At 43.4% G+C, this 16334-nt stretch overlaps 1 long non-coding RNA gene across 2 annotated transcripts in view; it reads left to right on the top strand.

Moving 5' to 3' along the window:
• LOC135987667 (uncharacterized) overlaps positions 1 to 16045 on the top strand; it is a 28200-nt gene extending 12155 nt beyond the window's left edge. Inside the window, exons 2-5 of one of the 2 annotated variants that reach the window (XR_010606039.1) lie at positions 10472 to 10565; positions 14224 to 14362; positions 15223 to 15318; positions 15974 to 16045. This is a non-coding gene — a long non-coding RNA (uncharacterized LOC135987667). The remainder of the gene's footprint in view (positions 1 to 10471; positions 10566 to 14223; positions 14363 to 15222; positions 15319 to 15973) is intronic. The other variant, XR_010606038.1, reaches the window with a different exon arrangement.
• The last annotated feature ends 289 nt before the right edge of the window (positions 16046 to 16334 follow it).

Genomic DNA, 16334 nt, shown 5'->3' with positions numbered 1-16334 from the left:
AGCCCTGGCCCCCGGAGCCATGGGATGTCATCCCTGTGACATGCCTGGAAACCCCAGCTCATCCCTCAGCTGTCCGGTTGCAGCAGCATCTCTGTCATGTTGCACTTCAAGTCTGTCACTGGCATGGGCTCAGGCTCCTCACCCGGGAACCCTTCTCTTTTTTTTGCTGAGGACCATGTTTTTATTTTTAATGCAGAGTCCTTCACGTCAGTGGTGGTGAGGGTTTCTTTTGCAAGGCGGGATTCTGCCATAGGAGAACCGGGCTGGGCATCACACACCAAATGTACACACAGATGCTAAGAGAGGACCTGTGCGTGAAAGCCTCCTAAACAGCATTCAAAATGTATTTATTTTTCAGTGATTTTGAAAGGTTTCGGGCTGATAGCTCTGGACACCAGCCCTAGTCTCTCCACGTTCTCTTTCACCTCACTCTGTGGGAAGCAGTTTTCGGGAGAGCTCTGCCTGCCCGGAGATGTGGGGCTGTCCCAGCAGCTTTGCCCTACACCAGCCACCTGGTCCCCAAAGCCCTAGATGCTCCTGGGGGGGACACAGCCAGAGCCCTTCCACCAGCTGTAGCCAGACATGATGGCTCGTGCTGGAGGGACTCGCTGCCGGCACCGTAATTGCAGGCTAGCTAGATTTTTGCTGTGGTATTACAAATTCCCACAGGGAAGCCCGCAACTATGATCATTTACGTGGTAACACTGTCAGGCATGAGTCATTTTCTTCCTTCTCTCTCTGTGTCTCTGTCTCTGTTTCTCCTCTCCCACACTCACAAATGCAAGCACAAATCAACAAACTGGTAAATAAAACTTAAATTATGCTTTAGTGCATTTTCAGCTCTTCTTTTTCTGGCTGAGTGTACAGTTTGATGCGCTTTTTTTTTTCTATAAAATATACCACGAAATGTATAGGCCATGTGAATGCTGATACTGGAATGATGTCTTTTGCATCTTCTGCTTCATATGAGTTTTTACCGGGTTACCTTTAAGAGTGCTTTAACTGAAAAACTAATCAGTAAAACAAATCTTTAAGAAACAAATCTTTGTCAATATAGTAATACTTGCAGAGTGAGTGACGGGGTAACTGTTTAAGAAGTTTTTTCACCTAACACTCCTTCATTAATACTCCAGCTCTAGTAAGCTTATTGCCACCCTTTTCCTACACATCTGCATAAATGCGATGTGTACAGTCTCCTTGTGTTGTACCGGCTACGTTATCATAATTCCCCTGAGTAACTACATGCAGGTTTGGTGTCCTTGGCTCTGAATTCCTCCATGAAGCAACTTTCTCATGTACTCTGAAATGTTCACTTTGGTACTTTTAAAAAAATACATGCAGGGGTGTCAAACTCATTTTCACCAGGGGCCACATCAGCCTCGTGGTTGCCTTCAAAGGGCCGAGTGTAATTTTAGGACTGTATAAATGTAGGAGTAGTTACATTGCCTGAGCTACACATTGCGCAGGGGATGCTGCTGAACCACACACTCTGTCTCAAGCAGGAACGGATATAGTTTCCCCTCTCTCCTCTGCTTTTGTCACTCTTTCTCCAGCACGATGCACGGACAGGGTTTGTGAAGCCAGAGCTGTGTTGTCACCCAGTGGGCAGGGTGGAAGGGCACTGTCCTAAGACATGGGGGGCTCAGCTCAGGTGATCCTGGGGAGTGTCAAAATGGGGGATGCAGGTAGGGGAAGGAGCAGGTAGATTTGTATATCACAGTGGGCATCTGGGTTAAAATTTTGGATGTGGTGACCACCTCTGTGTGGCCACGTGTGCCAAGGACACTGCCAGGGATACGTGACCATGAGTTTGGTGGTGAAGCCTCAGGTTTTGCATTTTGTTAGATTTATATTTGTGGAGTGAGCAGAGGCTGAATAATTTATGGCGGTGACCACTTAGATACCATATGTCATGGGTTTTTTTTAAGCAGTATGCTTTTTTTTAATACACAAAAGGGAACAGATACTGGAGCTGAACTTCCTTAATTTTATTCAAGAAAAGAGTTCTTAAAAATGCTTAAGGTAAAGGGAACCCTTTCTGTACACTTTGCAGCTGCACTAAACTTGACCAGTCAGCATCACTCTGTTTTTGCAATGAAAAATAAATACAGAGTGGTTGCACAGCATCACACACAAGAAGAAATAACATGACTTTTACACCAGTCTCAGTAAGACAGCACACTTCGGTACAGTTGTAAAGTTTAGTGAAAGCGTATTTCTGTCCGTTGTTTAAATGTACATATTTAAATAAATAACCCCTCAATGCCCATCCAACAGTGTATAAATGGGAATCTTGATGTCACAGGCAAATTTTTGTAGGTGGTTAGCGCTGTTGTTTCTGGGGTATTACGTTGGAAATATTCTATTGTGTATTTCACTTGCTGTGGGAAAAATGAAATCCTCACTCACTAGGAGTTCACATGTCCCTTTAAGTCTTAAAATATGTTAATTTTACATGCCAAAGTCTTAAGAAGTGTTTGACTGCCCATGGCTTTTGTGTGCATCTCCAGATGGCAGATGCCATTTTGTGTTTCACATTAATTGAGTAAATTTCCTTGCTCTTTGTACATATTGCAGAGGAAGCCATTCTCTGCTTTCAATAGGACAGAACAGCTCTTTGGCATCAAACCCTTCTGGTCTGGTGGTACTAAAACTGTTTTAAGGTGGAATTCTGAGAACAAGCTGTTGGCAATACAGATTTCCTCTATTGTAGATGAAAGTCGGACATTTAACAGTTATCTTAGAAATATCTTGAGGGTTTTTCCTGGTGAATTGTGAAACAAATCAGCTAGGATAACCTCAGGGGCTGAAGACCTAATAAGATATGTGGTTTTTTCAATATTCATTTATCTAAAGGAAAAAAGAAAAGCTTTCATCTTGGAGGACATTGTTTTCCATTCTTTTTCTTTTTTGCCAGTTCTGTTTTTTCCCCTCTCGCTTTCTAGATATTAAAAAAAAAAAAAAAAAGGCACCTCAGGGCCTTTAAAATCCTTCACTTTGTCCAAAATTTAGTGTATTTGTAGAAATTTCTAGCACTGCTTTTTTGGGCACAAATGCCAAAAAAGGGTGTGATGGGGCTGCTGGAAGAAACACCCGAGGTGCCGAAAGAGGGTGCCCGATGCTGGGAAGCAGTGACGACCGCCCCACCGCCAGCACCGTCATCCTGCCCTGTCTCCTCCAGCACAGAGCCCCTGGGGTCCATGCTGCACCCAGCCCAACCGAGCACCCCTCACCCAAACTCCCCCAGCCTGCCCCCAGGTTCCTCACATGGGGGCATTTTAAGTTTGAGAGCCATGGTGCTCTGGATAAGAAGGCTGTATAGCTAAGTGTGCCCTAAGTCTAGATGAATTCTATATTGAGGTTATGGTATTTATAGAAGTTAGGTGTTTGTGAGAAGGAGGATTTATGCACAGCCGTGCTTTACAAGTGGTTTAACATGTTTTTACACTGAGATAAAATGAGTCCAGCAATGAGATTTCAAATCGCCCTTTTAAATTTTTTCTGTATGTTCACTCTTCCAAACTCCCTGTAGAAGGGAGGCAAAACAAATATCCTGTCTGTTTGAAAAAGAATATACAAGACAGAAGTTAATGCTCATCAAAGAAACCAAGATTATATGTCATGTTATTAATCAGATTTTTATCATGGTAAATGGTGTCCAGATATAGTTGAAGTGGGCAGTGTACATAATAACATAATTATGGGTGTTATAGTGACGTAACAGCAGCAGGAGCTCGGCTCCTGACTCCTTTGTTTTCCATTCACACCCACCATGATCTACTGCTATATTTAGTTGTTTTTCACAGTGCTACCTAATACTGTCATCCCAAGTATTTTTTTTTTAAGTAAAACAAATAAAGATAAGACTGTATTGATTTTCCACGGAAGCCCGGACACTGGAATCTTTTCTTGCAGATGATAATTCAAACTGAGGGGAGGGTGGAGCTTTTTGTTTTGATTTGGGTTTTTTTGTAGATTGTTGTCATCTTTTGTGTGTGAAATGCAATTGCAGTTGAGGCAGAGCGGCAGCTGGTGGGAGCCGTCCCAGTTCTGCTGCCTCCGCTGGGACTATCTGTGGCGGCTGAGGAACTGCTCCAGACGATTTAAGGCAAGCTTGTGGAGCGTGAAAGAACCGAGATTATTATATAACTAAGTGGTGTTTGGGGATTTAAAGAAAGGAAGTTTTGACTGCTGAATTGCTGTACTTTAACGGTTCTCGGTCTATCATTTTTGGCACGCCTTGTTTTGCGTGGGCTTGCAATTCCAAAGACACCGGAGAAACACCCCTGTGCTCCTCAGGTGGGGCTGGCGTGGTGGAGGGCAGCGAAGCTCCGAGCCTGGCCGGCGTTTGCAGAGGGTGGCGTTGCACTCTGCCCAAACCCCATCGGACCCCGACTGCCCGTGCCCAGGAGTCAGACATCAGCATTCTCCCAAAAGAAGAGATGGCATTTTCAAAACACAGCTTTTGTGGCGTGACATACCTGCTGTGGTGAACTAATTATTGGTATGTGGGGTTGTGTGACACCTGTGGGCATTTTGCTTTGGCCCACAACAAGAAGAAAAGAGGTTTAATGCCTCACAGAGCACTGATTTTTCCATCCATGTCCTTGTTATCAAAAAACTGGCTCCTGATTTAAAGCAAAGGCTTTGTTAAGCACCACAAAATCAAGTAATGCCGCAGGTGAAGCTTGCAATGCAAACATCAGAAATGTCTTCTGTGTTTAGCAGTATAGGAAAGTGTGATGCTGTTATAAAGAAAAAAAAAAAAAAAAGAAACTCTCAGGAGTTCCAGACTAGATGAAGCCACAAGTCCAAGAGCCCTGGAAGGATGTTGCTTGCCAGCTTTACAATAGGTTTATTCAGCAGGAGTCAGCAGGGTTGCCTATCTGTGTTCCTATAGTAAAAGCTTATTCATTCTGTGCAACATAGGTCAGCTGTGGTGCAACTATTGATATCTGTAGAGCACTTGCCCTACTGCTGGGATGTGAAAAAAAACCTCTACGTGGTAGTTACAAAGCATTACTGGACTCCTCTATGTTGTATTTTTTTGCAACATCGCAGCTCCCACTTTCTTTAGCTGAATACATACACTATGTCTTACCCAAAGTGGTGTGAACATGTGAACAAGATGGAGAGGGGTCTGTATAGGAAGAGCTTTCAAAAATTATACCCTCTTCCCAAGATCTTTTAAAAAGTATTTTAACAGCAAACAAATCTCCTCTCCTCTGTCTCAGCCTCATTCTTTGCATAAATTCAGTGGCATTGCACTGAGGATCCAGATCATTCAATATTTATTCTGATTTTAAATGACTCCAGAATAAATAAAACACTGTCCATCCTTGCCCTCTCCTGGACCTCTTTCGATCAGGAAAGAGGCTGCAATATATCCTCAGGTCACTGTGTACTTGAGTATGTTTTGGAACTGCCCACAATGGTCCGTTGCAGTTTTTGAAAAAGAGATGGATGATGCCATGGGGAGCTGCCTGGGCTGAGGCTACCAGGATGGAAGACAAGAGGGTCACCTGTAGCCAGACACATAGAAATCAACTAATACATCAAATAACAGTAGCACAGACATCTGATCTTTGTCTACTGCCAAGACAAGCACTTCTGCTAATGAGATCAACGCAGTCTTCCATATCTAATAAGGCTTATGCTCAGCTTGATGAAGGTGAAGACAGAAATTCCTAAAAAGCCTGACGTTAATAGCCATGTTCAAGCAAGACTCCCCTTTGCCTCATCGGGCAGTGCAAAAAGGCCTCTAAGCCTCTGAGACACGAGATTAAGATCTTGGACAGAGGAACTCTCTTCATCGCTTTGCATAGCATATGGCAGACAACTGCCTCAGTTTCCCTGACTTCACAGTGTTGCTTTCTTTCCCCAAAAAGAGTTGTCTGACTGAATTCAGAAGCATGAATGAGGTTTTCATATGCCACAATGCTTAAAGCCAGGGCAATGCTTATAAATATGTAAATGAGAGTTTTGCTTTATCCTGGGAAGGGCTTGAACTTTCCTCAGGAGACTTTCTCTGACTTCAGGACTGCTTCCAGTAAGTACCTTTGGCAATACAAAATGGGAGTGCATGAATAAATGAATTGGAAGATGTACATGCAGCTCCTGCCACTCCCCAAATACCTTTCCCAGCTCTGAATGCCACACAGATTTTAATCATGGAGCAACAGATGATTGATGGATGATTAATAGCTAATTTGCGAGATTCATTTAACTTCATTTTACTTATACACCGTATGTAGAATTAGTTAAGGCTTGTACAGGAAAGGAAGTGATGAGCCATTGTTCCCATTAAATTATAATGACAGCCTTCCTCATCACTGTATATTTATTATGTAAGAAAAGGAAATGTCTAGTAAAAATCTGTATAGGTTAATAACACCTTCATAATATAGTCCCTCTTTTCTATTGACTCGAATAGCCCTCCTACTGACTTTTACTGGATTATTAGAGTTAATTACATCAATTGCAATATAATAGATTCTTAAATACTATGTAGGAACCTCATACAATTATGGAAAAACAAAAGTCATCTAGACATCTCTGATCAGAAAAGATTTGGAATTCCTGCACATTTAATTCCTGATAATCACCAGTCAGTTTGGACATTAAGATTGCAGGGTTTCTTGTTTTCTTTCTGTTAGGTTTTGACAGAATTGATAGTTTTACAACATTTAACTCAGTGTGCATGGAAATATAAGATTAAAGAGACGAATGTAATTTGCTAAAATCGTTACTTCATCTCCTAAAAGTGAAATGTGTTACCTGCCTGTCTATATTAAAATACAACTTACGCTCACATATGCATGCTCAAGAGGGGAAAAAAAAAAAACCCACACCACAACACCAAAACCAAAACAACACAGAAATATGTATTTATCATTCAGGGTTGAAGTCCTTTATCCACAGGTGCAAGCGTTCCTACAGATCTTGCTGCTAAAGTCACCAAAGGCCTTCAATGTAATGACATGAAGCAGAGCTGAACACTGATCTCCAGAGGGTAGAGGATCTATGCATTATTTCACTGACTAACTTTGACATAAAAATGGTTTCTAAGGATGGTCCTGTATTCCAGATAAAGATTACAAACCATTCAAAAGAAGGTGCTTTAAGATAAGCCCTCTGAGGCATGCTACAACATTATTAAGCAGCAGTTCAACTTTAAAGCCAGTCGGACCTAACATTTTTTTGTGAGTCTGTTCTTGGTCAGAGTCCCCTGTGGTACCAGTGTAGGAGATGTTAGTCATTTTATTTTTTCTTTTTTTTAGCTGGCTTTGTTACGGTTCTCCAGTGGCCTTCTACGAGCCGTGTGGTGTGAGAGTGAGTTTGCTTTTGTGTTTGTGGCTAGATCGTGCAGCTAAAGTCTTCGCAAGGTAAATTCACCTCTCTTGTTGCTCCATTAAATGTCCTCAAGTCAGTTCAGTTGGTGTGGGGATACACTTCAGAGTTCCAGCTGAGCAATATGTGCAAGTTATTATTATGTGAAATAATAACTTCTGTTGCAGTTATTATTATTATTATTAATAATAATGATAATATTTTTGCTTTACAGCTTAATGCATACACTTAACCACACTGTAGCAGGCGGCTATCAAAGGCTTCCCTGAGGAAAAATTAAGCACTTAGAGCAATAAATTATGAAAAGACTACGTCTGAGGGCACCATCCACCTTGTTCTCGCACCCGCTTTAAGTGTTAAATAAATCATAACATCCTGTTCATCGTGCCGTCAGTAGGGGTTAAATAAGTCACTGTAAATGAGCTCCAAATCATAGGATGTAGCTGGCTTCCAAGTTTTTTGTTTGCAAGGAGAAACAGCTCCAGGCCTTTTGATAGTTTGGGTCTTTAAGGAGAGCCTTTTTTCCATTCCAACTACTTCCTGTTAATGTGGAAATGAGAGGAAATGAACATTAAGCAGAAGGATGGGCCCATCCTTTTCCAGTCGTGTGCCTAATTTGTCAGGTGCAATATTGGCACCTGGAGGCTTGTTTTGGCTCCTATTGCATCCTTGCTGGGGAAATATCAGAATACTTGTAACTAACAGCATCAGACTTCAAAGCGTTTTTGTTATAATGAGAAAGAAGAAAGGCTGCCGTCATTAGAAAATGCAGAGTTGAATAGCCCAGTTTGTGTGCTGAGTCTAAGGGTTATAAACAGCAATAAGTTAAAAAAAAAAAAAAAGAGAAAAAATGTTTGACATATCATTCTAAACCTAGCTGTGACCATTAAGCATGGAAGGAGGCACACCGCATAAAATTGCCTCTTGGAAAGATACGTTCCTTGAACGTGTTCTTTGTTCTTCAGAATCTTCATATAAAATAGCCCATTGCTGAGGATGTGCCAGTGTGTATGTGCATTTCAATAGGAGGCATAAGTGTTTTGTGATAAAAATATTTCTGGCCTTTGAGTTACAGAGATGGCACAGCTGTTGTAAGGGGCTCTGGATCTTAGATCAAAATCTGCAAACTTCAGGTGCCAGAGCCTGCCTGGTGGCTTTATTTAATGCTAAACACTGCAGTCATACTTTCTCCTGTGAGACCTTTCTTGGATTAAGGAACTGCCCAGGATGAGTAAGAGTGCCCATGCTTGGCCAGTATATTAGTGATGCAGCTCCCTGGCTGAATCTGTAGAAAAAGATGTATTTAAGGCTCCAGTAATGGAAAGAATGAGACTGAAGTAAAACTTATTCCCCAATAGTGTTCTGAACTGTAAAGTGACTCGGCTTGGTTTGGATTTTTAGGACTGATTAATGTTTTGGACCAAAGTAGCCATTCATGTGCCACTTTTTTCAGTCATGAGTTATAATTAATTAGCATTCGGGAGTGGGAGGAGGAGAAACAGCATAGCTAATTCTTATTTCATTCAGGTAAACCATGGTGAATCAAGCCATGATCAGCCAGATCAGCAACTGTTCTGAGAGAAAATCCATTCAGATGAGTGAAACAAGATAATAGACTTGGGAAATCCAGCTGCTGTGCAGATGCTGAGTGGAATTTTCCAGGGAAAAGCAGCTATGCCATTTTTTCATAGGTGATTCTGCATCCCTTGCTGAGGAGGAAGAGATCTTTCTTGCTGGAGGGCAAGTTACCACAGAGCAAGCAAACCCCAAGCTGAGGAAACATCAGTGGGTTTGGGATTCACTGGCCCCTTTCACTCGGGTTAGTTCAGTCTGTACCTGGGTTAGATGGAAGTCTTGAGGTTGAACATCCACAGTGAGCAGGCAATATACTGTGCCTCATTTCAGCCATCCTGGGCTTGCAAGTGGTCTCAATTTGACTGTAGAAGATGACTGTGTGTTTTGGAGTGACTGTTTCTTTCTTCACCTGAGCATTGCCAGGTGATCAATCATTTACTTGAAGGGCACTGTCTTTTGCAGTCATCAAAGATTTCTTTTTTATGTTTCTCTGACTCACATGGGGCATTAGACTGATAGAGGAGACACAAAAGTGACTTGATGTCAGTTCTGTCTTGGTGCTCAGGGCACTTCACCATCTTTTTTTGTCAGAGCCAGTGATTCTTGGCCTTCACCTTCTTGAAAGTGTGCTAACTGACCTCCTGTCCAAATCCCACCAAGATGAGGCTTCTTTGTCATAGAATTATAGAATAGTTTGGGTTGGAAGGGACCTTCAAAGGTCATCTAAGTCCAACCTCCCTGCAATGAGCAGGGACATCTTCAACTAGATCAGGTTGCCCAGAGCCCCATCCAGCCCGACCTTGAATGTTTCCAGGGATGTGGCATCTACCATGTCTCTGAACAACCTGTTCCAGTGTTTCATCACTCTCGTTGTAAAAAATTTCTTCCTTATATGTAGCCTGAATTTACCATCTTTTAGTTTAAAACCATTACCCCTTGTCCTATTGCAACAGGCCCTGCTAAAAAGTCTGTCCCCATCTTTCTTATAAGCCCCCTTTAAGTACAGAAAGGCCACAACAAGGTCTCCCCAGAGCCTTCTCTTCTCCAGGCTGAACAACCCCAAGTCTTTCAGCCTGTCCTCATAGGAGAGGCATTCCAGCCCTCCGATCATTTTGTTTAAGGAAAGAAGTCTGCTGTGGATATGCGTACAATAGCAGTAGTACCTATTGTGTGATGGCTTCAATGCAAGGACTCTGAAGCAGCAAGGGCAGTTTGGTTTTAACTATTCAGCAGCCATTTAAACTCAGCCCAAGGATTTTGCACTGAAGTGGCTGAGGATCGCTCATGTGATGTGTCCTGCTGATTCAGCGGTGAGGATGTAGGACCTTGAGCTACAGGGTAGGTACAAAAGTGGCTAGAGGCAAGAAAAGAGAGAAACTTAATAATCCTTTGCTCCCACCCCCAGAGACATTTCTGCTGATTGTGGCCTAATTTATGGTAAACTGCAAAACTAAAAAAAGCCAGAAAAACTCTGAAATAAATGCAAAGATTGTCCTATATGTGCTTATTTTCCTCTAGTAACATTCCCTATTCTCCATTATCCCAGAGACACCAAGAAGGATTAATGCTGCAAGAAACTTGAGTGACCTCTCTGCCTCCACAGATGACCATTATATGGATAGTTCCTGAACCAGTTTGAGGTATGTATATTGCCAGCATACTCTGGCACTGCATGATCTAGGTAATTGACTTTCTTGCTTTGTAATCTTTGAGCTTAATTATGTCACCCTCTACAAACCCAGATGTCACGAGATTTGAGGAACAGGTAATTCGTCCTCCTTGTAGATGGGCGAAAGAGCCTTGCAAGGAGAATACAGCCTTGCTCTGGTGGCAAGTTCCACTTTGCACTTGTCTCTGAAAGAAATGCAACTTCTCCCTTTGGTCCATCTCTTGGGATAACCTTTCCCGTTGTGTAAATTATTAAATTTCTCTGCAGCTCCAAGGAACACCAATAAATAAATCAAATAAAGAGGCTTTGAGGGTCGATCCTTGACAGCCACAGCAATTGTTAACTACTTAGATTCCTCATGTCCATGAGTTCAGCTGGAATCAGTGTGCTCCTGACATGCCATTTGAATGGCCGAGGAACAGTAGCATTCAGCACTTCCTTTTCCTTTGTTTTAGAGAATTACAGAACAGGTCGTGTGCTGGTGCAAATATAGCCAGTTGCTCTCCACACTGCTATCTTTTGTACCGTATGTATAGCTTTGATAAGCAGCACATGTGTCTGCTTCCCGGCTATACAGTGTTTCCACTCTGATCTCAGGAGTGCAGCTAAATCAATATATCCTTTGTGATGTGCAGATGGAAATAATCTCCAGAAAGATGCATTTCTGAGCTTTGCTCAGTACGTATTTATTTGAGAGGTGCAGCTGGTTTGTGGAAAGGTACAATCCAAGACCATATGGGAGCATGCTGCTAACCCTGCTCAAGCGGCTTTATGCTGCTCTTGTGGCCCTCCGTGACCATCAGTAGGGCCTCTCTGAGGTTCCTTTGATGTGAAGGGAAATGCCAGGAAGGGTGTTACTTGTTCCCCAAGGGGCAAAAAGAAGGGCAGCCTGTCTTTACAGCCCAGCGTGCTCTGCCGCTGGCTCCCAAACCCTCCACCGCGCCTCAGGACCTTACTAGCTGTCCCAGAATCAGGTTGCCACAAAGTGCTCTTCAGTCTTGCTCCCTGAACTGGACCAAGTGCAGACAGGACATTTCCATCCTAGAATGGCCTAGGTAAGGTTTGCTGATGTACTTCTGCCTACTACTGCTAGTTAATGGACCTAAATCCAGACTTCAGATCTGTAACCAGGTACAAGTCTAGATGTTCCTATATTCCATGACTGCTTGGGGTGACACTTGGATCCAGGTTCAGTGTCCAAAGGTTTCTGGCAGACTCTAAGCTTCCCACCCTGTGATTGAAGATAATTATGTTTCTCACAGTTTTGTTCAATCTAAGCCCCTCTGGATGCTGAATGGGTAACATACATCTAGTAAACTCGCATCAGCAATGTAAAACCACTTTTGTTTCATCAAAGGCTTGTATCACCAAAAATGACATGATGATTTGAATCAGAATACGTAAGGACCTGGCAAGCCTGTCACACCTGTAAAAACACAGGTTCAGTGTCAATACCTGCATCATTAATGACATGCTACTAATAAAATATTGTACGGGTGAGAGTCAACTAGCCAAAGAAAAGAGACAGGCATTTTTTGGTGCGATTCAACTGGGTTGTTAGGATGAGGTGAGTGTTGCCCCATTTTCTCTCCATGGATTACGCAGCAAACCTGGGCAGGGAGTGCTGTCCTTGGGGTACGTTATGGTGGCTGTAGGGGAGTGGTTGGGTGGTCGCAGGTGCCTTGACCTGTCAGGCCCTCTGGGGCAAGGAGGCCAGACTGACAAACTGCACAGTGGATGCAGGCACTGTGGCTGTTTGCTGAGAAAATTCATATTGCACGAGTTTATTCACAGATGTTTTAAAATATAGTTTCCTTGCGCAAGTGAGGCTGTTAACACCTGAGTTTTGGTTCCTCCCAGAGCAGTTTCACAAGGGACTGCTTCCTTTCCCAGAGAGGACATTTTGCATAGGGAAACACCCATCTAATTTTACATCCCAAACTCCTCACTCCTGTACATACTCAGATGTTCAAGCAGATATTTCTCCATTAATAAAAACTATTGTGATTTTAGCACACAGGTACATACTGGAGGGAACTCTGGAAAGCTCACTTTTGCCTGCAAAATTTGGACAAATAGTACCAGAATAGTCTTTTCTGTGTCTTGTCCTGCTCTGGTCACTGCCTTCATGTTACTAAGGGCTAATTTTAAATTGAGTTGCCAATACTTTCCAAGTACAGGAGCCCATTGCCGTGTGCTGGGGTTGGCCGGGAGCTGCTCCTCCTCGGCAGCGAGGTGAGGTGAGGAGAGGTGAGGCAGGGAGGCCCAGCGCCGCCATGTCCCTCTGCAGGGAGGGTGGCGTAGGCTGCCAGGAGCCTTGGGGCCACCATTTTGTGCCACAACCAGGGCCTTTGAGGCTGTGCTCTCTCCTCTATGACATGCTTGAGTTTTTGTGTGTGTATATGCAACACCTTTCATTGTAGGATCCCTCAAATATCACCCACCGACCTTATGGGCATTGTCTTTTGCTGTGTGAGGGGCCCCTGAGAGGAGGAGCAGGCATGGCAGCAGGGGCCCTGGCAGTGACTCCGGCAACGCCGTGTGCCCTCAGGAAGGACGGTCTCCACTGCACAGACAAGCATGCCGTGGTGTGGCACGGTGTACGTGGGCTTTCCTAAGGTCAGGCATCAGTCAGCAGGAGGGCTCTGGCATCCCTTCACAGCTCTGCTGTTTGTAATATGTATTATCAGCACTGCGATAATGCTCGAAAATGGCCGCTTCTTTCTGAATAAAAGGAAAGTCGCTGCTCGTATCTCAAGGATAAAAGCCTGTCTGGCTGGAAATCAGTGCGGGGTGCTGAAAACGGGCAGAGCAGCTGAGCCAAGCATGGCGCTCTGTGTCCCTGGAGAGCGCCGCTTCGGCTGCCCGGAGCAGCGGCTGCTGCGGTGGCACTGGGTGAGATGGAGCTCCCCTTCCCCTCGCCACCACGAGCAGCGGTGGAAAACCTGACCTGCTCTCCAGCATGGGACCACCTAGGCTAGGCAAACGCTGTAGAGTCTGGTCCTGGCTGGCCATGATGATAACCAGCCATATGTCTTGTTTTCACACCCTTGCTATTGATTTATCAGCTCTGCCTCCTCTACTGGTCCAGCACCCCAAGTCCTCTTCCCTCATTTGCTTTTATTTGGCCTTCCTGGAACTTGTGATCCTATTCTCTGCATATTACCTGTGATACAGCAGCAGGAGGCTTCAGGAGGTTTTTCAGGAGGTTTTAGGATGATGGAAGTGGAGCGATGCAGTTGCAGGAAAGCCTGGGAGGAAAGGTGCCTCAGAGAACTCGGATCTCTGACCCAAGAGGAGAGGGAAACACAGCAAATCCTGTCTGCTTTCATGGTGAAAAGGGACAGTGTGAAACGGTAATATCTTTGTTCTGTTGCCAGCATGTGAATTTTGCAAAATGTGGGGCCTGCCCTCTGAAAGGTGTTCAGTGTCCTTCAAGATACCATTTCAGTGAGCTCACCCCCCAGGACTGTGTCCTCAGTGGAACCGTGTGTCCATGCATGCACAGTCCCCCAGCATAAATCAAAAATCCTTCCTTTTAACGAATTCACAGAGCCTCACACAAACCTATGGGAATATCTGGTTTTGCATGCAAATATTTACCAGTAAAAATGGATACTTTTCCACAGCTCCTAGTCCTAGGATTCTTCTGTGGAGAAACTGCCAACTGTACATGCATGCTGGTTTGGCATCAGGACAGCACATTCCCTAGAGAGTCGAAGGAAACCACAAACTCCTTTTGCTTGTGAACGCCTTTCCATGGAGCAGGTGAAAGCACACTGAACTCACCCTTGCCTCCTAGCCAGACTGTTTTCTAAATGTCATTTGAAAGTCTCTCCCCCTCCTCCCTCCTCCCTCTGTCCCCAGTTTTATCCCTCTTTCAGGAGGCAGCCATCAGCAACAAAACCACAATGCGGGGCTTGGCTGGCTGCATGCATTCAGCAGCTGCTCTGTTCCAAGTTCTGGGCAAGCCACAGCTATCCAGATTCCCACTTGTCCTATGTCTTCTGCCTCAGTTGCAGTACAGCATCTTGAGCTAGAAGGACCACTAATTGACCAGCTTGGACAGGTTGCCGGCACCGCAGTACAGTCAGCCTGCTGTCCCCAGTTGTCTGTGCCTTTCCCCCCTTCACTACACTTCCAGCCTTTCCTGATCCAAAGCTTGTGACATCTTCCAAGTCCTCCTTGCATTCAAGACTCTAATTCCGCATGCGGTATGCTGTGCTTTTCCAGCAGGCTGCTTTTTGTTATTATCTCTCCACCCAAGTGAATGTTCAGGATGGGTATGTTCTTTCTTCAGTTATTGCAGAGAACTGAAATGTAAGCAATAAATGCCAAAGCCAGATTTTTCTAAAGAAAACATCAAGCAAAATCTTTGTGTTCTCATATAATTATTCTGAAAGAGTTACAAGCTTGGAAATAAAAATACAGTTCTCCATCTTAAAATATGAAGCACTGTTTTCTTATAGGATAAGATAATGCAATTTAAGTTCGCTTTATCCCATTTCTTAACTGCGTTGTGCTGACATGATTGTTCAAAGAAGCTGTGCTTTTGGAAGGAAAAGGTTAAAGTTTGCTACTGATATTCATCAGGAGATGGATATTTAATCTTTAATCTCTTGTTCTAGGCCCCTACTTCGGATCAACTCATTATCCCGAATAAACGATGTGTCATTCCCATTATTTATGTTTCACTGCAGCCAAAGTATCTGGACCTCGTTTTGGTAAGCACCATTCATTTCGACCCATTCAGTATTAATCTCCCTGCTAACATCTTTCCTGTCCTATGTGCTGTCCCCTATTTGCTTTTATGTTTTCCGCAGAGTGTTTATAAAAGGATAATCTTTTACAAAGCAGACAGAATTTTTGTGTATAAACTGCTCTGTTTGAATGCCTCATTGATATACCATCTAAACTGAAGTGTTCAGCAAGATTAGTGCATCCACTGAGCCACTGAACTGGGTAAAAATATGGGAACTGCTCCTTTCTTTATAGCAAGAGAGGGTAGCTAATGATGCCATCTTCTTTTAAATAGGATACTTTTAGCAGATGGACTCTGAGAATATGAATACATTTCACAAAATAAAAAAATAATCAGCAAAGGAGGTGGCTTATTGTGACAAATAAAAGGAGAAAAAGGCATAAAATGTATAGATTATGTAAAGACCCTTAGCCAGCTTCCATCTTAGTGAAAGTGGTGTAAATGCAGAATAATTCAGCCAAAACAATGTGAATTAGTGTTTTTTTTCCACATCATTGTTGATCACGTCAGGATCTGGTCTCTTTGTATTGTAATTACCAATGACCTCAGTTAGGATAGGGACTTGCAATGCCTTGAAATGCAAATGATATATTTTTCTCTTTCTCGTTCTGATATAGATCTCCAGTGAGAATGTTTTGATCATGACCTCCTCCGTTTTGCCTGAAATAAATAAATAAAGACTGCCTGGCATACATAACGTAAACTTATTTCGGCTGTCTCCTTTGCAATGTGTATCTGGTGACATCGGGTGCCACTGACACACCCTCTGAGATGCCGACACTTTATGTTAGAAGAACACAGTATGCAAGTGAATCTGTGCCCATATTCCCACACTTAGATGGGAAAAATCCCAAACAGACATGTGGTGGTATCATTTGAATGGCATAGATTCTTAAATACATTTGTCAGTTTGTCCACTTGCCAGCTCTTCTTTGAAGATATAAACCACCAAAACACTCCAAATTTTATCCATCACAG

This window comes from Caloenas nicobarica, chromosome 3, assembly GCF_036013445.1.
Source record: "Caloenas nicobarica isolate bCalNic1 chromosome 3, bCalNic1.hap1, whole genome shotgun sequence".
NCBI lineage: Eukaryota > Metazoa > Chordata > Aves > Columbiformes > Columbidae > Caloenas > Caloenas nicobarica.
Note: the sequence above shows the minus strand (reverse complement) of the source record. Positions and strands in the feature narration are given on the sequence as shown.